We start from the raw sequence: 22,244 nt of genomic DNA on the forward strand, positions 1-22,244 counted from the left end.
TCACTTATTATGGGAAGATTCGCGGAGGTTCTCCCTCTCAGAACGTTTTGAAAAACATGGGGTTCAATTGTGCATTTTAAAGCATTATTTTAACACACATTTCTTCCAAAGTCAGCGGTGTGCGAAGTCAATGGAGCTGGATGCTCCCCAGCAGGTGACACCAATTTATTTTTCAAAATGGGCAGTGGGTGCCTAATTACCTCAATTGTGTGCCATTGCCAGCAATGTGCCATCAGTATCTTCTCGCAATATGCCATGGATGACCAATTTGTCTTTTATGCCAAGAATTACCTATAGTATGCCAGCCCGGTTTCTCAATAATTACCAACAATAAGACAGATTCAACATTTTGAAATGTGTACATCATATGCCAATAATTACCTCCAACATGTCAGCCCCAGCATTTTGCCAATGGTACTCTGGAAGGCCATGGTCAACAGCGGATTCGCAAGCGTGACACACTGACACAAAACTAGCTCACTCATGCTCACTTACATTCACTCCCTCACACTAATCCTTACTCATTTATTCTCACTCACACTTGCGCTCATTATTACTCTCATCACACTCCTAGTCTCACTCTTTCATTCTCACTTAGGTTCTCTCCTACTTTCTTAATCATTTTCAATCTTTATAATTTTTTCTTATTCAATTTTCCTGGCACTCCCTCACTTTCACTCACACTTTAACCCCATACACACGCTCTCACACACAAACACACACATGAACACACACACACATACACACACAATCTCTCTCACTCGCTCACACACATGCATGAAACATTTGACAGGCTTTTTTTACTTACCTTCTTACCTTGAGACGCTCGCATCGGTCCACCATTTTAGCTCTTCGGCCACTGGCACATAGACACACACGGATAGGCACACAGTCCCGCCCACCTCAGACAATGAAGAAAGAAACTGAAGCTTGCACAATGAATATAGACTTCAGCTTTCCATCACTTTCTTTTCCACTCTACCCTCTGCCATCTCATTACAGGGTGGGGTGAGGGTAAATGAGGCTCCTAATCTCGCAACAACCAGTGACGAGATGAGGGTGAGGTGATGGTATGATTACCAGATATCCCCGATCACTGTAGGGATTAAGCCTGAGGCACCTGAGTCTACCTGTATGGGTGACATGTCAGTGTGTTAGAAATGGGGTGACCCTGAGGTGTGTTAGGCCCTGGAGGCCAGGGATGGGACCAAGCCAGCACTGGCCGATCTGTCTGATGGTTGGTGAAGGTCCTCCTATACCTTCACCAACCATCAGTCAGACTCACTGCCTGCTTCCAGACAACTGCATGACCGTATTCAGAAGTGTAGGTTGGCATATTTATCATACCTCTTGAGAACAATATATTACTATTCAATATTGGTATATTTGCTTTAAAAAAAAGATAGGCAACAAGAAGGCAGAGCCCCAACGTCCCGAAGGGCACACCGCCACTGACAACATACCAAAAGCTGCTGCCATATCAAAAAAGGTGCATGTCATCACCTTCTTGATTCTTCCTGAATCCTTTAAGTCTACTGCACCTGCCTATTGACCATAATGACATATGTATTTAAACTGACGCACAAACTAACCAGCACGATTGATAAACTGAGCAAAATGTATTTTCCACATGTGGGAGGTGTATCTCAGATTTGGATGGGGGGGTTGTCTGAGATTTTCTGGCAATCATCAGGGACTAATTAGCAGGGGGTAGACATTTGGAGGTGAGGGTGAGGAATGGTAGGGATGCCAATGGGGCATGATGATATTTGAAATAAAAGCACAATTTTCTGAGCTCTTCATATCTATCAAAGGCTTGCAATATGTGTGTGGTGTGTAAATGAGCATTAGAAAACCTAGAAATTGATGATTTACTTGAGACCATAGCACAGAATATATGTCCCCTTCCTGTTAGAAGCCACATTACAATTGTGAGGCCTTGGGAGTTTGAGTGCCTGCTTCGGTGATGAGTTTCAATGGCCCTAAAACAGCTTTGTATGTTGTGTGTGTTAGTGTATTTGTGTGGGTGTGTGTGTGTGGGTGTGTGGGTGTGTTAGTGTTTGTGTGTCTGTCTGTCTGGTAGACAACAGTTGGCCAATCCACTTTCCTTAAAGGGAGGTGAAATCACTGAGACCCATTCTGAAATGCTCACAGATCAATAGACCTGCATTGTGATAGTGGGCTTAATAGAGTGTGCTCCAGTCACTGTATTATACATCGTAAATCTTAACATAGATGGCACCACACAGGCTCTCCACACCATGATCACTGACCTATAACTGGTATGTCACCAATAGCAAATACCTTGGAGGGATCCAGCACAGGGTCTTAAGCGCTAATATTTTTACATAATAAGTAGCGACAGGTATACACGTAAAATTGGAGATGCCTATTAGTGAGTTCTGCCTAACCTATGGTTAAGGTGGCTAAATGGCATGTGAGAATCAGGGGAGCAGTTACCATTGGTGCAGTCAGGATGTCAATATTCTTTACTTTCACTGGAGCTTATGTGATTGAACATTGTGAAGCTACTCAAAAGTTTACCTAAGTGATTTTAGGTGCCTCGTTCAAACCAGAGTCTAAGCTTAGCTGGACATTTCAACATTAGCCAACTTTGATAAATACAGACATGTGATGGCATCCATGTCTTTCTGTCATATGCTGTTTGTTGAATTCTTGAAATTTGTCAGAGAGTATGAGGTGAACTTGGATTGCCAGTGAAGACCATGTTCACTAGAGGGCTTCCTGTGGCTTCTCATTAACCTCTGTCCTCTTAGTGCTCTACCCATACTAAAGCCATGAGGTTGCAATTCACAGGTAGATCTCTGAAGTTCCTACTCACTGCTAGGTCCCACAGTCTCCTACCCACTCTCAGTTTCCCGGGAAAGGCATTGCTCAATTTAGGTCCTTCAGTCTCCATCTTATGCTCAGATCTCCAAGCCTCTGGCCTCGCTCTTAGGGGCCGATTAGGATTGCAGTGATTCCGCATCCTCGAGGCCGGCGGAAGCCACCGCCAGCCCGGGGGATGCTGAATCACCGCAGCAGTGCCTCCAAAGACCCCCCGCCAGATTAGGATGGCTGGGGTGTCATTGGCGGATGGGAAAACCGTCCGCCGCTTTTCCGCCGCGGTCGCCTTCTGACCGTGGCGGAAAAGCTCTAATATGGTGGCGGTGTCTATCAGACACAGCCAGCCATATTAGGATGGGGCAGGAAACATGCTTTTCCACTTCGGCTTTTCCGCCGTGGAAAAGCATGTGGTCTTTTCAGTTTGGGGGCCCGTTGCGAGCCCCCAGGATGTCAGGGGGTGGGGGGGTGCACATGGGGGGTACCTATTAAGCCGCCCTGCATTTACATGAACAAAGATGCAGGCACCACGCGGTGCCTGCCGCTTTGTGCATGTAAATGCAATACATGCATTTTTAACCTTGCGGCGGTAGATACGGGATGTGACCGCCAGGGTGGCGGTCACATCCTAATTTGCATGGAGGGACCGCCGCTGCCCATGCGGACAGTCCCTCTACCTCGGGGGTGGCGGACGGACGCAGGTCCGTCCACCATCCTAATGACCCCCTTAGTATCAAGACAATGTAGGTTTTGGGTATGTGCTTTCCTGTGTTTTCAAGCAGAAATGGGTGAACTGGTGAATAAAGAGGGGTCCCATAGTTTCAGTCTCTGTTTCTATGATTAAAGAGGAGAAGATAAGCATGTGTGTGTACATTATGAAGGGTGGAAGGTAAACTCTTTGGCTCTAACTGAGGCCATATGTCACCAGATTGCCTTGGTTCCATTCCGACTCCCATTTCTCCTCAACGCTTTTGAGGTTGCTCGCTTGCTGGTGTTGCCTGTAATCCAGGCGCATGTAATGAATAACTGGCTGTGACTTGGCATCCGTCCCGTTCAGCAGAATTGCGGTCTTTTAAGGGCCTGATTACGATCTTGGCGGATGGGATACTCAGTCACATACGTGACAGATATCTCGCCCGCAAAATTGTAAGTTCCATAGGACATAATGGAATTGTAACTTGGAGGACGGGATATCCGTTACATATGAGACGGAGTAACCCTGTCCGCATAGATCATAATCAAGCCCCATAAGTCTGCAGCTCTTGCACGTTCAAGATAATGGGAAAGAGGTGTCATGACTCCTTCTGCTTTTGGCTTTCATCAGCAGCCTCTGACAACACTCACTGAACTCTGGGACCACCTTCTGTTCAGTTACAATTAAAGAGTTACAACTATCTGTGACAAAAGCATTTCTTCTGCTAGGGATCCATGACGGTTTAGAAACTTAAATATTATCAACAGAGTAATAAAGAACATACACATGAAAAAAATTGAAAGTTTTTAAGTGCTCTACAAATGTGATTGAAATTGGAAGCAAAAAAATGAAGTTGAAATCTTTATCTTGATTTGTGGGAGCAGTGCATGTACAGCAAATGGAACCCAGTATGGACAATTGGTGGCTTCAATTGAAGTTGAAATGTGCTGATAAAAAGAGAAGATGCATTAGGAGCAAAAAAAGACAGCATGATATGCTAGAGTCTAGAATATTGCTTAATCTTTTAGAAGTAAAACCACAATTTGAGAAGCTCCAACCTTATATTAAAATTAAAAATGTAATTGTTCACATTTTTTGTTTGTCAATTAACGATTTGTGTCTTTTTTATGCATACTTGTTTCTGTATTTTTCTGTATTTTCTTGATATTTAAATCGTAATCACTTATCTGGTCGGCCCTGGCTTCAAGTAGTGGTTCAGTGGGGTCCACAGAAAATAAAAGGTTAAGAAACTATCCTCTAGAAGAAATATACTTCCTCTAAAAATATGTCTCATTAGTAAAATACTGGAGTGATGACTACATATGTTCTAGTGTAATTTTTCACAACATGCTTGCATTCTTGCATAGCTTTCAGCTAACATTACATATTCTATTTTGGCTTAAAGGACGATGTCTAGTAACAGCTACTCCCTCCCTCTTCAATCCACCGGTGAATAGGGGATGCCATGGGAAGGCTAATGTACATATTCTGGATCTCATCACAACATAATAAATTGCCATGGTGAAGGTGGCTGTGTAGTGCTGAAAGATGGGCGATTTGATTTATTACTATGTAATTACTTCCAGTATAATTGGTTTCCCTATTCCCTGAACCACTTTAAAACAGGAACACCAGCAGTGAAGGGATAGAAAAACGAATGCAGTAAAAACACGCTTCTTTCCGATTCTGTCCTAATATGGCTTTAATACAGTCTTCGATATACATTTTACCTTTACAATGGCCACGAAGGCGATGCCTTTCCCAATGCTCGTCCCATTGTCAACTCTACAGTATACTTTACATACTAGCCGCCCATAGGTATTCCATCCAGTATATTTACATCTCTCCCTTCATACTGCATCATATTTTTTATAAAATATATTATTTTCATTCACTATAAACTGACAAACATTTTAGGCAGACAACTTGCTTTTATTTCTTTTAACATATTATTTCGGTTCTAATGTTTTATTACTAAATAGAAAGGGATGGTGAGTGGGATGACTGAGAGAGATGATGGCAAAGGAGAAGGCATGAGGGAAGGAAATGGGATACACTGTTTATGTAACACAACTAAACCAGTCTAGAACAATCAATTTCATCAAGTGATGCACATTCCATACAAACATAACACACGTTTTGTAATATGCTCTTATTGGTTAACATTTTTATTGACCTTTCCATCGAGGATACTATTCTGCTATGATAAGTTCAGAGCCGTTCCGTTGGCTCAGTAGAGTAACATCTTCTTTGACCCCATGGTCACAGGTTCAAACCGTGGCAGGCACACCGAGCCTTTCATCTTTCTGAGGTTGATAACATAAGTGCCATTGAGTGATGATGGATGTTTATACGATGAAGTCGTTTTATACTTTTTGTGACCAAATCGTATTCCACTGCCGTCGACTTCAAATAATATCTAAGGTTTATCAAGTCCTACAGGATACTTATTCTGATCAAAATCTTCTATGTAATAGGGGTAGATTAATTTTGATAACATACACTTTCTCAATTTCGACAACCGAATATCGCTCCTCCTTCCTCTGGTAAGAGTGCTGTGATCTTATGGTTGTGTTTTCATCTTATGGTACTACAGAAGTCAACCATTATAGATCATGAGTTCACCATCATATCCTCAATGAACACACATCACAATTTTTACAATATTTGCATCCCCGAATTTCATAATTATAGTGAGTGCTAATTAGAACTCGTCAGAATGATTCTTCTATGAAGCACATATTTTCTGATTGCTGCAGGTGCATTCATGGCCATTTGTCGTTACAGGTAATAAACTCAATTTAAGAGCTTTTCAAGACTTTGTATAATGACGACCCATGATCTCTCTCTATACATATTGGATTCTGTAAGTGGACACCCATTTTCAAATTCCATGATAAGTGTAAAATCTGAATATGGAGAGCCTGCCTATTTCTGTTTGGTTGAAGTGTGGCAATCTTGCTGGTGTAAGCATTTCAACAATGTTCTATGCCATTTTTTGGTCTTGCCTACTAGACAGGTTGTAGCCGTCTGTTTTGAAAGGCATCTTGTGCAAAACACCAAAAACTTAAGAGTGGTATTTTCTTTACTGCCGATATTATTTGCTTTCCTCTTCTTGTGTTAGTACCGTACCTAAAGCATAGCCCTTCTTATCATCCTTTTCATTTGCTGACTTGTGTACTTCCACTGCTCAGATTTCAGGAACTACCGTTTTCTTTTTCACTAAGCAGTCCATGAGGGTGCATGTGTTTTCTTGCTCTTTTATGTGCTGCTCCCCCGCAAAATAAGTAGCCTCCGGTTACTTCCCCTTCACGTACTCCCCCCCCTACCCACTGAGATGTTGGTCTCCTCTTCCTTGCAGTCCTTAAACAAAATGCTTTTATTGTGATGGGCCCGTCAGTTGCCATTTGCTGTCGGGCTGCTCTGCAGTCCACTAAGTGGTTTCAAGGGCCTCCATAGCTCCCTCGATGCCCATCCACTCCAGGTGGCATCCACTTCTGAGATCAATACATTTACAAAAAACTGTGGAAATGGCGTCAGTGTCATTCCGTTGGCATTGACAAAGCTAATGTGTCAACAAGGCGAGACCTGTTGGCTTTGCCAGTGCATGTTTAATTTGCAGTGTTTTTAAGTAGACAGGGGAGCTGTCTCAGGCCTGCCTTTCTGGCCATAGGGCTTAAAAGGCCAGTGCTGGTTTTATATCCCAACAAGGGGTCGTTTTGTTTCCAAGTTGGGCCATTTTCTGAATGGTGAGTACATTACTGAATAACACAGTAAAGAATATCAGCACAAAGATTGCGGGGGCTGTAGTGTCACGAACATATATCTTCCATCTACAAATACAGAAGGAGGATCACAGACACACACAGACACAAACACACACTAAAAATCGACCTTGGAGCTTGCTGCCTAGGTACTACCAAAATGCAAGTCATAAAATATCTTGACTCTCAATTTGAACACGTGAGTTACTTTCCTTTTTCTTGCTCAGGACAGGTTTGTTTTTTGCCCAATCTGACCCTGCAGGAAAGCAAATAAAAAAAATTTGAACGTTTTTATTGAGGGTTGTATCTTGCATTGTACCATTCTCTGTGGTCATTTATATGTTTGTCGTATTTTCATTTCAAAAGTTTCCCTCCTAGATATCCGAAACATTCTAGTAATGGCATATTTAAATCTATATATTGATTGATTGATTTATGAAAGTTTTTGCCAGGTTTAACATGCATGGGAAAAATGTAGCACATGCTTACTGTACAACTTATCCGAAAGTATGAAACGTGTAAATGAGGTCAGAAGAAAGAGAAATATGTCAGTGAAAAATTCTGTCAATTGAAAAATAAGCAAACAAGTAAATCACTGATTCCTCAGGGTTCCTAAACTCACACTTGCATGAGTTACACAGTGCATGCAGCAAGAACCCTCAGAGTTAGGAATAGAAGCGCAAGACAACTTTTTAAGTTAGCGCCAATGCGCTTACAACAGAGAACTCCAACATGCCTAATTTATGCATATTTAGTTCTGAATGTTACTAAGTCAGCCAAAAAGGTATGAATTATAAAAATATTTAGATGCTACCTATGTCTGCCATTCAATACAAATGCGTTTGTAAATAGTGTCCAGAATATTTAACAAAGGCCTCAATTTTTTCCCCAAATAGTTTTATAACCAGAGGGCCTAACAAATGAATCCATCAAATTTGGTACTAAGGGAAAACTGACTTGGAACTCATTTAGTCATGTTTTTAAATTGGGAAAAGCTGTGGGTATTTGTCAGGGGCCAATTTAAATCCATCTTCCGTCGGCATTGTAACAGAGCACTGTAGAAAAACATGCATCTTTAGTCTGTAAAACAGTGGGCATGGAAATATTGCTTCGGGGATTTTCAGGAACATCTTAAGAATTTTGGGGGCCCTGGGCAAACATATTTTGGCGTCCCCTGTTCGGAACAGATTTGAATTTATGATCTAATTTCAGCAGTTTCATTCCCTCTTTGGGCAGTTCACTGACAGAGCACAGGCACACTGGTCCAAATTCTAAATGAGTTTACTTCTAATATTCAGGCTTAGTGATGTGTTTTTAATATTGTAACACAGCAGCAGACACTAATATTTTTGCAAATCATTTTTGTGACCCCCCCCCCCCCCACTACTCTTAATTGAGATCCTATTTTGCTGTATTACAAACTTTTCCATGGCTGTTGTGTGAAACATAAATACAACATTCCTCTGCAAAATGTCTGTAAAAGACACCCACACATCACCCACATTGAAAATAAATTAAAGGAAAAGGTATTTAAAACAATCTGTTTAAGAATTATTCAAAGACATCAGGGCAAACCTCTTAGCAGAACAGAGCTGGCTCTAAGGGGGCCCCCTAAAACATTGAGGTCCTGGGCCAGCATCCACTTTGCCCATGCCTTAAAACGCCCTTGGTGTTTCTCACGGCTGAAAGCAGTTGAAATCTTCTGGAGGACACTACGGGGCGCATGAGGAATAACCAGATGAATCAGACCTGGAATTTTTTATTCACCAGGTAGTTGCCCATTCTTCCAGGTGGCCACAGGGATCCACTTGCAATCCCGGGTAATTCTGCATCCATAAAAGGTAACAGGCCCCCTGGTATTATCAACAATGGGAATGCAGAATTAACACCCCAAGACCAGGCCACTCACAATAAGGGCCTTCATGCTCCAGCCACATACATGTAAACAATTATACTAGAAAGTTCATCTCAGAACTTTCATGTCATGTTTATCCATTCAACTCAGTTATCCAAGAATATTATCAAAGCAAACAATCCACACTATCAGAAAAGAGTATAAGGCTATATAACAGGTTTAGGAAGAACCAGCCATCCATACAGAGTGGCACACCACATTCATAACCACATGGAATAAAATCCACAAATATTATGAAATTACGTCCAGGCTATAAAAAAACTTAATAGGTAGCTACGTGTCTGCTATCTTCAAAGGCATCTTGGCCTACACTGGGTTTAACTAAACCAGGTCTCCAAAAGCAATGCCTAAGGGGACTAACATTCAGGCTTCCGCTTCCAATGCCTCATGGAGACCGCCTATACAAAATTGCAGCTAATGTCCCACGTAGCCAATGTGATACTTGCCTGCTCCTCCTCATAGACTTATAAGTGAACTCAATAGCACGCTGACCCTCATTTTCTCAGACTGGCTATATCACCTCGCCTCATCAGTCGCCTCTGTCACTCACCCAGGTGACATTCTTATTGCCCACTCTCAGAATTTCAGGGTTTCAGGTCAAATCTTTCCAGTGCCTACAAATTCTTTCTTCTTGGGTTTCTTGCTTTATTGCTAATCTGTTATGACATTTAAACTCATACACCGTCTCCTTATTATTATGATGTGAGCAGTCTAGTAGTTGGGTGTGGGGTGAGCTAGGGGGTGGAAGGAAGAGGAGGAGCGAGGACAGGAAAGGGTTAGTTAGAGTAGGGACTGGGACGAGTAAGGAGTACATGAATAAAGCTCCATGAATCTAAAGATAGTGTCTGTCATTATTGCAAGCAGACACTACAGCTGGCGACGCGGGTGGGATGAGGTGACCTGCCATCCCTGAAGAAGCAAGAAAAACCTCCCTGCCACGTCCCTGCCCCGGGCAGCACGAGAAACGTGGTCACCGTCGCGACATATGTGCCCCCTAAGAGATCGCCGCCTAAAGACTCAGGCCAGCGGTAATTGTCCCAGCTCCGCAATTCAGTGATCGCGTGGAGCCCTGCCTGACGAGCGCCGTCGAGCGCCAAAGACAGCTGAAGTCGAGCACTACTTTGGGCCAAAGTCGGGAGCCACCCCCTGATGCGTGAGATTTGGCACGCGGCCGCCGAGAGAGATCGCGACCGAAGAAGTAAGTCGGGAGCCCACCCCGATCTTACCTGGATGCTGCAGTGACGCAGGAAAGTGAGAGGCAGTGAAGAAGCCCCACCGCCTCCAAGACCGGCTGCCGGTGAGTCCTGGAGAAAGAATCAGCCCGAGAGAATGAGTAGAGGTGAAGTCTCGTGTGAGCTGAGAGGCCATCTTGGAATCAGGCAACCATCAGGACATCCCCTATGTGTGGATAGCAAGCGGCCATTTTGAGGTCAGGCAGTGTCAGACATTAAGAAATAAGCATTGATACATGCAAAACAAGCACTGGCAAAAGCAACGAGCAAGCAAACAAACAAGCATTGATAGATACAAAACAAGCATTGGCGAAGACGAGAAGCAAGCAAACAAGCAGTGATACATGCAAAACAAGCACTGGCAAAAGCAATAAACAAGCAAACAAGCATTGATAGATGCAAAACAAGCATTGGCAAAAGCAAGAAGCAAACAAACAAGCATTGGCAACAACCAAACAAGCATTGGCGAAATTCAGAACCAAGTGAACAATCATTGGTACATGCAAACTAAGCCTTGGCGAAAGCAATAAACAAACAAGCAAACTAAGCATTGGCAAGAAACAAGCACCCAAGTAGTGACAAAGAGCAGCAAGTGAGTGTCATCGACACACCTGCACGGACATGTCGAATCCTCAAACACACAGAGATGCGCCGGATGCGCCTGGGGCATCACATCTGCGCCCCCCGGAACCTCTGGCTTTGGTAGCGGATGGGAGCATGGGCCCCAGATGGCAGGAATGACTCGAGGACTTTGAGGATTACATCGAAGGATCAAAAGTTACGGGGGACAGAGACAAACTGATTGTACTGCGCAATCTAGTAGGAAAGGAAATCTGCAAAGTGAGTAAAGAGTTGCCAACGGACGATAAAGGAACATATGACAAAGTGCGAGTTGCATTGAACAGAAAGTTCGTACACAAGAGAAATGTGGATCATGAGAGATATGTAGTTCACCAAGCACGTCAAGACAAAGAGGAAATGATGAGCACAGTCATATCTAGACTACGCCGACTGTCTTAATACAGCAACTTTGACACATTCTCAACAGAGGATGCCATCTGACTGAGAGTCATTGATGGTTGTCACTCAGAGACACTGCGAAGGCGGAGGTTAAGGAAAAGTCACAATCTCGATGAAATAGAGGAAATTACCAGAGTGCATGATCAAGCGGAGGAGCATGCCAAAAGTATGGAGATGGGGTGTAGCGAAAGGAGAGAACAAGCACATAGAGTGCAAGATCACAACACTCGCAGAAGATCAAGAGAATGACAGAGAAAGTCCGGACCAACATCACAACATCAGTACACAAGACACAGACGGTATGAGTCCGGTAGGAGAGAGAAGAAACCCGAACGCTCAAGAAAATGCTATCGATGTGGTTATGATTTCCCGCATATAGATGCGTGCACAGCGATGGGTCAACAATGCCGAAAGTGTGGACGGAAGAATCACTTTGAGGTGATGTGTGGAGTATATAGCAAGGAACAAATGAGAGAAACCACACGATCGTCTCGCCAGGACACAAGGCGACATCATGCGCAAACAGTACAGGATCGAGTCAAGTCATCCTCTGGCTCGTCTCATTCCAGCAGGGAGTCCCACAAATCCCAATGGATGAGAAGGTCGCCGTCGAGAGAGGCGAGATCCGCATCTCTGGAATCAGAATACACACATGAGTATGTCTGCATGGTAGCAGACCCGGATCAACTAAAAAAGTACCCCCATTGGACATAAGTGTGGGAACACATGCAACTAAATTTGTGTTGGACAGTGGGGCGTCATTAAACTACATCCCCGTAACTGAGCATAATAAAATGAAGCCGTCGCCCCCCTTGAGTCCGGCACATGTTAGAGTATTTACCTGGATGTCTAAAAAACCTCTTCCATGTCTGGGCAAATTTGCAACACCACTCAGACACAAATCCACCTCTGTGTCAGCATACATGCACGTCATTGAGGGTCCGGAAGCTGACTGCCTCCTCAGTCTGCCTACGGCAGAACCTCTACGGTTGGTTGAGGTACTATACCGAGTCAGTGATGATCCGGACATTATCCACAAGTTCCCCAAGTTGTTCACAGGGCTTGGGAAAATGAACAAATGCTTGATTCCACTACACATCAATGAGCAAGCGCGGCCTGTGGCACAACATCCCAGGCGAGTGTCTTTTCATCTTCAGCAAGCGGTAGAGGATGAAATCCAGGAGCTGTTAAAAGCAGACATCATTGAAAGAACTGAAGGCCCCACACCCTGGGTATCACCTGTCATCATTGTGCCAAAGAAGGGCACTCCTGAGAAGGTGCGTCTATGTGTGGACATGAGCTTTCCCAACACCACTATAGAGAGAGAGCGTCACCCAGGACCACACCTGAGTGACATGATATCAGCACTGAATGGAGCCAGAGTCTTCTCCAAGCTTTACTTGAACAAGGGGTACCACCAGCTGGAACTGCATGAAAAGTTGCGGTACATAACAACGTTCCCTACTCATTTGGGTTTGTTTCGGTACAAACTGCTGAGTTTTGGTGTCTCTTCGGCAGCGGAAATATTTCAGGCAGGTATTCGGCAGACCATCAGGCACATACCCAACACCCTGAACTACAGTGATGACATCTTGGCCTATTCGGCAGACCATCAGGCACATACCCAACACCCTGAACTACAGTGATGACATCTTGGTGTATGGGTCAAACACCCAGGAACATGACAAAGCACTAGATTGGGAATGCCATGCTCTCCTGGAAGCCAATCTTACCCTCAATAAGGACAAGTATGAGTTTCATCAATCCACTCTCAAGTTCTTCGGACATGTGTTCTCTGGAGCCGGGATGAAGCCTGACCCAGAGAAAGTGACAGCGCTCAACGACACCAAGAGCCCCCAGGATGTGAGTGACATCCGATCCTTTCTGGGCATGGCCAGCTATTGTGCGGCCAGCTATTGTGCCAGATATATATAAAAGACTATGCCACCATCAGCCACCCACTACGAGCCCTCACCAAGCAAGGACAACCGTTTGTGTGGACCCCACAGAGTGAGCGGGCGTTTCAACGGATTAAACAAGCTGTTGAATCAGCAGACAATCTAGCGTATTTCAGTCCCAAGAGGAAGACGGAAATAACAGTGGATGCCAGTCCAGTGGGACTGGGTGCAATACTGGCCCAGTATGACAATGACTGTGACCAATGACACATTGTGGCCTACGCCAGTCGCAGCCTATCAGACACCGAGAAGGCTTAGCACCCTGCTCGACAACCTCACCAACCTGGGACTCAAGCAACTGGTGTCCACCCCCACCCACCTCGCCGGACACACACTCGACGCTGTCTTCTCATCCAGCAAGGACATCAACTTCAGCCACACCACAGAGCTTCAATGGACGGACCACAGCTGCGTCCACTTCACCTTCAAGAAAACAACGACCCACCACCACCAGCAACAGACCGCCCGCAGAAGCTGGAACAAGATCACAGCAGACCAGCTCGCCACCTCCCTGAGCCAGCACCCTCCTGCCAGCTCAGCGAACCCCAGCCAGGCCGCCGACAACCTCACGAAGTGGATCAGCAACTGCGCGGACGAACTCGCCCCACTGAGGACCCCGCCCAGCAGACCCGGCAGCAAGAAAGCCCCATGGTTCACCGACGAACTCAAGAGCTCCAAGAAGAACTGCCGAGCCCTCGAGAAAGTCTGGAGAAGGGAACCGACACCGGACAACAGGACCTCCTTCAAACTTGCCACCCGGAAACACCACCAGCTGATCCGCGCCGCCAAGAAAACAGCATTCAAGGACCGGTTGGACAACAACGCACACAACTGCAAGGAACTCTTCAACATCGTCAAAGAGCTTTCCAACCCCAGCGCAGGAAACAACGACATCACCCCATCGCAAGACCTCTGCAACTCCCTGGCTTCATACTTCCACAACAAGATCGCGGACATACACAACAGCTTCAACAACCAACCAACGCACACCATGACCGAACAACCACCCCCCACCACCACCCTCCGCGCCTGGACCCCGATCAGCACCGAAGACACCATCCGCACGATGAACTCCATCCACTCCGGATCACCGACCGACCCCTGCCCTCACCACGTCTTCAACAAAGCCGACGCTGTCATCGCACCCCACCTGCGAGACATCATCAACACATCCCTCGACACCACCATCTTCCCCGAGAGCTGGAAACACGCCGAACTCAGCGCCCTACTCAAGAAACCAACAGCGGACCCCACCGACCTCAAGAATTACCGCCCCATCTCGCTCCTCCCGTTTCCAGCCAAAGTCATCGAGAAGACCGTCAACAAGCAGATGGCCGCTTTCCTCGAGACGAACGGATCCCTCGACCCCTCACAGTCCGGCTTCCGAGCCAACCACAGCACCGAGACCGCCCTCATCGCCGCCACCGACGACATCCGAGCCCTGATGGACAATGGAGAAACAGCGGCCCTCATCCTCCTAGACCTCTCCGCGGCATTCGACACGGTCTGCCACCGCACCCTAGTACGGCGCCTCAGCAACGTCGGAATCCAGGACAAGGCGCTGGAGTGGATCACCTCCTTCCTCGACGGGAGAACACAGAGAGTCCGCCTACCACCGTACAAGTCAGAGGCCACCGAAGTCATCTGCGGCGTCCCCCAAGGATCATCTCTGAGCCCCACCCTCTTCAACGTCTACATGAGCCCCCTCGCGGCCATCGTACGCAAACACAACCTCAGCATAATCTCCTACGCCGACGACACCCAGCTGATCCTCTCCCTGACCAACGACCCCGCCGCCGCCAGAGCCAACCTGCACGAAGGGATGAAAGAGGTAGCCGAGTGGATGACGACCAGCCGCCTGAAACTGAACTCGGACAAGACGGAGGTCCTCATCCTGGGCTCCTCTCCCTCCGCCTGGGACGACTCCTGGTGGCCTCCCGCCCTGGGCACCGCACCCAAACCGACAGACCATGCACGCAACCTGGGCTTCATCCTGGACTCCTCCCTCTCCATGACCAGGCAAGTCAACAACGTCTCCTCGGCATGCTTCAACATCCTACGCATGCTACGGAAGATCTTCTGGTGGATCCCCACCGAGACCAGGAAGACCGTCACCCAGGCCCTCGTCACCAGCCGACTGGACTACGGCAACGCCCTCTACGCCGGGACCACCGCCAAGCTCCAGAAGAGACTCCAGCGGATCCAGAACGCCTCAGCCAGACTCATCCTCGACATCCCACGAACCAGCCACATCTCCGGACATCTGCGAGACCTTCACTGGCTCCCCGTCAACAAAAGAATCACCTTCCGCCTCCTCACCCACGCACACAAAGCCCTACACGACCAAGGCCCGAGCTACCTCAACAGCCGAGTCAACTTCTACGCTCCCAAACGCCACCTCCGATCAGCCAACCACGCCCTCGCCGCCGTCCCCCGCATCCGAAGAGCGACTACAGGAGGAAGGTCCTTCTCCCACCTGGCCGCCAAGACCTGGAACTCCCTCCCGACCGACCTGCGCCTGACCCAAGACCACCTCTCCTTCAGGAAGAAGCTGAAGACCTGGCTGTTCGAGCAGTTGCGGCTCCCCCCCCCCCCCAGCGCCTTGAGACCCCACGGGTATGTAGCGCGCTTTATAAGTGTCACTGATTGATTGATTGATTATTCTCAACCCGAGAAAGAAAGCCTTGCGGTTGTCTGGGCCTGTGAACATTTTCATGTATTCATCTAGGGCAAACATTTTACGATGGTGACTGATCATCAGGCGCTTGTCACCATCCTTGGGAATCCCAGAGCCAAGATGCCACCTCGCATCGAACGATGGGGTTTGCACTTACAGGAATACACCTACACAATAATACACAAACCGGGGAAATCGGAGAATCCAGCGGACTACATGTCCCGACATCCCCAAGCATCCCAGACCTCGCCTCCCTCAATTGCGGAAGAATATATACACTTCGTGTTGGGAGTAGCCCGGCCACCGGCGGTTCCTCTGGAAGCGATACAGGACAAGACAACATCTTGCAGAAGGTGGTCCGTCGACTGCGAACACACCGCTGGAGACATGACAGTGAGGAAGAAAAGAATGACCCGCAGGTTCGTCAAGAGATGCAAGCATTCAGACACATCAGCGAAGAATTATTTGCCACCTCAGAGGGGCTCCTGCTGAGAGACCATTGGATTGTCATGCTGAGGCAGTTTCGACAAGGCATTATCAACCTAGCCCACGAGGGCCACCATGGAGTGGTCGCGACAAAAAGAGCTCTCCGAGAAAAGGTGTGGTTTCCACTGCTGGATCAAATGGTAGAGCTCACCTTGAAGGACTGTCCGCAGTGTCAACTGGTAAGCCAAGGAGATCCACCCGCTCCTCTCCAAATGACGAAGCTGCCCAGTGGGGTATGGCAAGAGCTTGCCATGGACTTTTATGGACCCCTCCAGTCAGGCAAATATGTTCTAGCAATAATGGACGAATACTCAAAGTTTCCCATTGCACAGTTCGTCTCATCTACCAATGCCTCCAGCACGATTGCTGTACTAGATGAAGTATTCGCCGTCTGGGGCGTTCCTAAAGAACTCAAAACAGATAATGGTCCTCCCTTCAATGGACATGACTTTAGTGAATTCGCGAAGCACCTCAACTTCAGGCACCGCTACGGAGCTTTTGGAGCTGTTAGACATATAGACCTACAGTACTCTACGTTAAACTAGAATTTTTTTCTTTAAGAGATCATGAACACCAGACATGGTTTGGTGGTCAGTTGGCCCATGCACCATAAAAATGTTAAAATAAATAAGGACAGTCACCCGTCACATGTTGGCTGGGTTTAGACATGTGTTAAAAAACATTTTAACACTGCCACAAGTAAGACACTTGCTGAGTTAGGTAATCTTAACTTATAGAATTACACACTAGGTCTTTCAAATGACTTGTATAAGACTAGTTCCTACCGGACCTGCACAACATGTGCACACATGCAATACATACAACAAATGTAATACATGTAATCAATTCATAAATAGCACTTCAGGTTGGTGCAGCAGAAGTGACAACAGTTCACGGGAATTTTGAAAGAACATCTGGTGGTAAATTTAACTAAACTATATGCGTATTGAAATGGGCATACCAGACATAATTAAAGCAACATTCTGGTCACATTTATCTGACGTTTGAGACATAATTTTCCAACATCATTTTTGCAAAGGTTGACTGGCCTTCAGTCTTTATAAAGAGGTGCCTTTTAAGTGAGGAGGTAATAATAGTGGCATTTACCTCTTTTGTACTTGTAGAGCTCAGGGAACACAATTCAAGCAATTTGGCTTTTAAAATAGGATCAAGAATCCAAATGGAGTGGGGCTTAAATTCAGTTCCACACCGTCATTTCCTTAAAGAGATCAGTGCAGGATTAATATCCTCAGAAAACAGAAGCTAAACATGACATATAAGCTATTAGTAGCAATCACCATCACTGCCTCAATTCAGGAAGTACCTCACGACCTGGCTATTTAACTGAACCACAGCCCCCTAGTCGGGCCAGCAGTCCCCCCCCCACATCCCAGTGCCTTGAGACATTTATGGGTGAGTAGTCACACTCTAGCACTCTACGAGCCACCTGATTGATTGACTGATTGACTGAGCTACAAAAGCGAGGCATTATACCAAAGGCGTGTATCTACTTGAGGGCTTCATGGCCACGGGAAAACTGATTTGGCAACTGTTTCCCCCATCTGTCCCCCATACCAACCTGTCTACCACAACATTTTAGCACATCCACAAGTAACACACTTACGGAATTAATTAATATTGACCAATAGGAAACTTACACAAGAGGTCATACAAATGACCATTATAAGACTAGTTCCCTGTTATAAGACTAGTACCTACCAGACCTGCACAACATGTGCACTCATGCAATACATACAATACATGCAATACATGTACTCAGTTCATAAATAGCACTTCAGGTTAGCACAGGTGAAATGACAACAGTTCACTGGAATCTTGAAATATCACCTGGTGGTAAATCTAATTAAACCATATACAGATTGAAATGGACATACCACACACAATAAAATCAACATTCTGGCAACATTTATCTGCTGTTTGAGAAATAATTTTTTGACGTCATTTTTTGCAGAGGTTGACTGGCCTCCTGGCTTTATCAAAAGATGCACCCCAAAGTGAGGAGGTAAAAATATTGGAATTTGTTTCTCCTACGTACCTGAAGAGCTCAGGGAAAAACGATTCAAGCTAATGGGCTTTTAAAATAGGCTCCAACCCAGTACAGACATTAAGCGGAGTGGGATTATAATTCAGTTTCACCTGTCATTCTCTTAAGGAGTGAGCCCCAGGTACCAGCTTATTATCCTCTGAAAACAGAAGCTAAACAAACTATTTTTAGCTAGCCACTATATCAAGGCATTATATCCTAGAAGTGTTTCTACCTGAGGGCTACACGCCCACGGGAAAACTGGTTTGGCAACTTTTCCCCCATATGTCCCTGATGTCAACCTCTCTACCAGAAAAAAGAGCAGCCCCTCTTGTGTGTGTCCACTATGTGCCTTTCAAAGGTGGCTTACCCTGTGAACCTCCCCTTTTGGGCTCACACCCTGCTTGGCCTTCTAGCCAGAGGGAGGTAAGACTTCTATCAACGTCAGGCCCTTTGTGTTCCTTCCTGAGAGTCATTCACACCTCCCCCTAAGGTCCTCGGAAGGATGTCTTGTGGCCAGCACCTGTAAACGGCTGCTGGAAATCTTTAGGCAACAGTTTCTATTTTCTATTTCTAGGTTTGGTGAAGCGCAACAGCTACCCCAGCAATGGGGCGTCCCGGCGCTATGAGACAAGCACGCACCAGCAAGACAGAAAAAGAAAGGGGGAGAGGAGGGAGGGGGGGCCTAGAGAGCAGGGAAGAGGTAGGTCTTGATAGCTTTAAGGAAGGCTGAGAGGCAATCTAAGGAACGAATGCTGAGGGGGAGATCGTTCCATAGTTTGGGACCAAGGACGCTGACGGAGCGGCCTCCAGTTCGGCAAAGCCTAATCCTGGGGACGGTCAGAAGAAGTTGATTGGAAGAACGGAGTGCACGACCTGGGACATAAGGTCGGGCCAGATTCCGCAACAGGGGGGGATTACCTTGTTTGACGATCTTAAAGATCGTGGTAAGAGCCTTAAATTTGACTCGGTGTTCCACGGGCAGCCAGTGGAGCTTACGGATGGTAGCCCTGGCAGAGCATCTACGTGGTAGGCCAACCAACGTTCTGGCCGCCGCATTCTGGATACGTTGGAACCTAGCTGTTTCCGCTTTGTTTGCTCCCAGAAGGAGGATGTTAGCGTAATCCAGGCGTGATAAGATGGTAGCCTGGATGATTAGCTGGCGAGCTTTAGGGTCGAAGAGCCCAAGTATAGGCCTGAGATTCCTTAGGAGACCTATGCAGGTGGCTGCCACCTTTTTAGTGTGGGACTGGAAGCTGAGGTTGGCATCCATCCAGACTCCCAGATTTTTAACACAATTTTTAGGGAGTGGAGTGGCGCCCAGGGATGACGGCCACCAGCGCTCGTTCCATAGGCTGGTGTTTCGGCCAAGGAGGAGTACCTCGGTTTTTCCGGCGTTAAGTTGGAGGTAGTTGTCCGTCATCCATTGTGCCACTGCTGCCATACCCTCTTTAAACTTGGATGCCGCAATGGACGGGCTTTCCGAGAGGGTGACGACCAGCTGGGTGTCGTCGGCGTATGAGACCAGCGTGAGCCCCCACTCTGTAGCCACGTCAGTAAGTGGCTGGACGTAGAGATTAAAGAGGGATGGGCTCAACGCTGAACCCTGAGGGGACACCTTGAGCTATGGGATGGGATTTGGAGAGAAATGGAGGGGCCGACACCTTGAAGGATCTATCCTTGAGAAAGGATTGAAACCATGCGAGAGCGAGGCCAGTCACACCGGCCATCTCCAGACGTTTCAGAAGGATGTCGTGGGATACCGTGTCAAAGGCTGCGCTGAGATCCAGGAGAATCAGCGCAGCACTTTGACCGGAGTCTAAAATCGTCCGGAGATGTTCTGTGGTGGCCAGTAGGGCAGACTCAGTGCTATGGCCTGCGCGAAAGCCATTTTGGGAAGGGTCTAGTATTCCGTGATGATCCACATGTTTCGAGAGAATACCATTGACATGGGCCTCAGCTATCTTGGAAATCCAGGGGAGAAGGGATATTGGCCGGAAGTTTTCCGGTTTAGAAGGGTCGAGGGTGGGTTTTTTTATTATCGGTGATACCCACGCTTGCTTCCAAGCCATGGGAACAGTTCCAGAGGTGAGGGAGAGGTTAAGGATGTTCAGCATGGGGGATAGAAAAAAATCAATCGAGTCCAGGAAATGAGAGGGGCTCATGGGGTCAGCTGGGGAGCCGGACTTCACTTTCCTACACAGGTTGGTCAGGTCAGCAGCAGTGATGGCAGGAATTTTGGAAAGTGGAGTGAATTTAGCAGCTGGGGTCTTAGGTATTCCAAAGGGGGGAGGGATCTGCGGGAATGACGCGTAGATTTTTTGGACCTTTTCAACGAAGTATGTTGCAAGCTGCTCACAATGTTCGCTGGAAGAAATTTTAGGTGGGGGCGCCCTAGGGTTTTGGAGTTCTTTAACTAATTTGAAGATGGTTTTAGTAGGATTCGGGTTGGAGCTAATTTTGTTGGCATAAAAAGAGGCACGGGAAGATCTAATGGCTTTATGATAGATTTTAAGCCTGGATAGATAGTGTGCCTTATCCTGGTTGTTATAGTTTTTTCTCCATTGGCGCTCGGCTTTTTTACACTCCTTACGCATTGATTTAAGGGTATGGTCGAACCATGGATTGGAAGGTGTATTGCGTCCTTTGGTCAGTTTAGCCGGAATGAGAGTGTCAAGGCCATTGCTGATCCAAGTAGTAAACGAGGTGTAGGTTGCGTCAATCTCCTGGTTAGCTTCGAATTGGAACTCTCCAAGGGTTTCATGAAGAGCAGGGAGGGAGAGTTTATGCCACGGTCTTTTTAATCGCTGGTTGGATTCAGTTTTATACTGACGTTGAGGAGTCGGAACCATCAGTTTAATAAGATGGTGGTCTGTCCATCCCATCGGTGTGGGGGTATCTGTAACTGCCTCCTGGATGTTAGTAAAGATTGGATCTAGGGTATGGCCTGCTATGTGAGTAGAAGCATAGACTAGAGAGTTAAGTTGCAATGCCGCAAGGTCTGCAAGAAGGTTGGTGATTGTATGGTCACCAGTCGCATCAAAATGTAGGTTGAGATCACCTAAAATGGTGAAGTTAGCGTATTTGGTGGTAAGCACTGTGGCCGTTTCGAGGAGGGCGTCAATAAACCTAGTGGCCTGGCCTGGTGGGCGATAGATGTATAGGCCGGATAGCGTAAATTGAGGGGTCACGCTGATTTTAAATTGGGCGCATTCACAGTCTAGGAGCGGTTCTTTGATAAAAGAGCAGGTCAGGTGCTTTTTATAGATAATTGCTATGCCACCGCCACGAGAATCACGGTTAATGGTGACCAGTTGGAACTCGTCTGGGAGCGTTAGGTTAGGGATGGTAGTTATGCCGTCTCGGAGCCATGTTTCGCACAGAAATAGGACGTCGGGATTTTCCTCCTGCAGAAGCGAATTCACCTCAAGGTGGTGTTTAGTGAGGGATCTGCAGTTAAGTTGTAGTATCTTCAGCGGCGGGGTAGTAGTATTGAGACGGTCACCCCACACGCGGGTGGGCGTGTTGGTGGAAAAGTGGCAACGGTTACAGTTGAGTTGCGTAAGACCTAAGATGCCAGTAACATCAGAACATCTTTGGGTAGGGTTCA

The 22,244-nt window shown here is 46.7% G+C and overlaps 1 protein-coding gene across 1 annotated transcript in view; it reads right to left on the reverse strand.

Moving 5' to 3' along the window:
* The window catches only part of CCBE1 (collagen and calcium binding EGF domains 1), an 824,981-nt gene that overhangs the window by 615,930 nt on the left and 186,807 nt on the right, over window positions 1–22,244 (reverse strand). The gene's annotated exons all lie outside the window — the stretch shown is intronic.

Source organism: Lissotriton vulgaris, chromosome 3_1 (assembly GCF_964263255.1).
Source record: "Lissotriton vulgaris chromosome 3_1, aLisVul1.2, whole genome shotgun sequence".
Lineage (NCBI taxonomy): Eukaryota > Metazoa > Chordata > Amphibia > Caudata > Salamandridae > Lissotriton > Lissotriton vulgaris.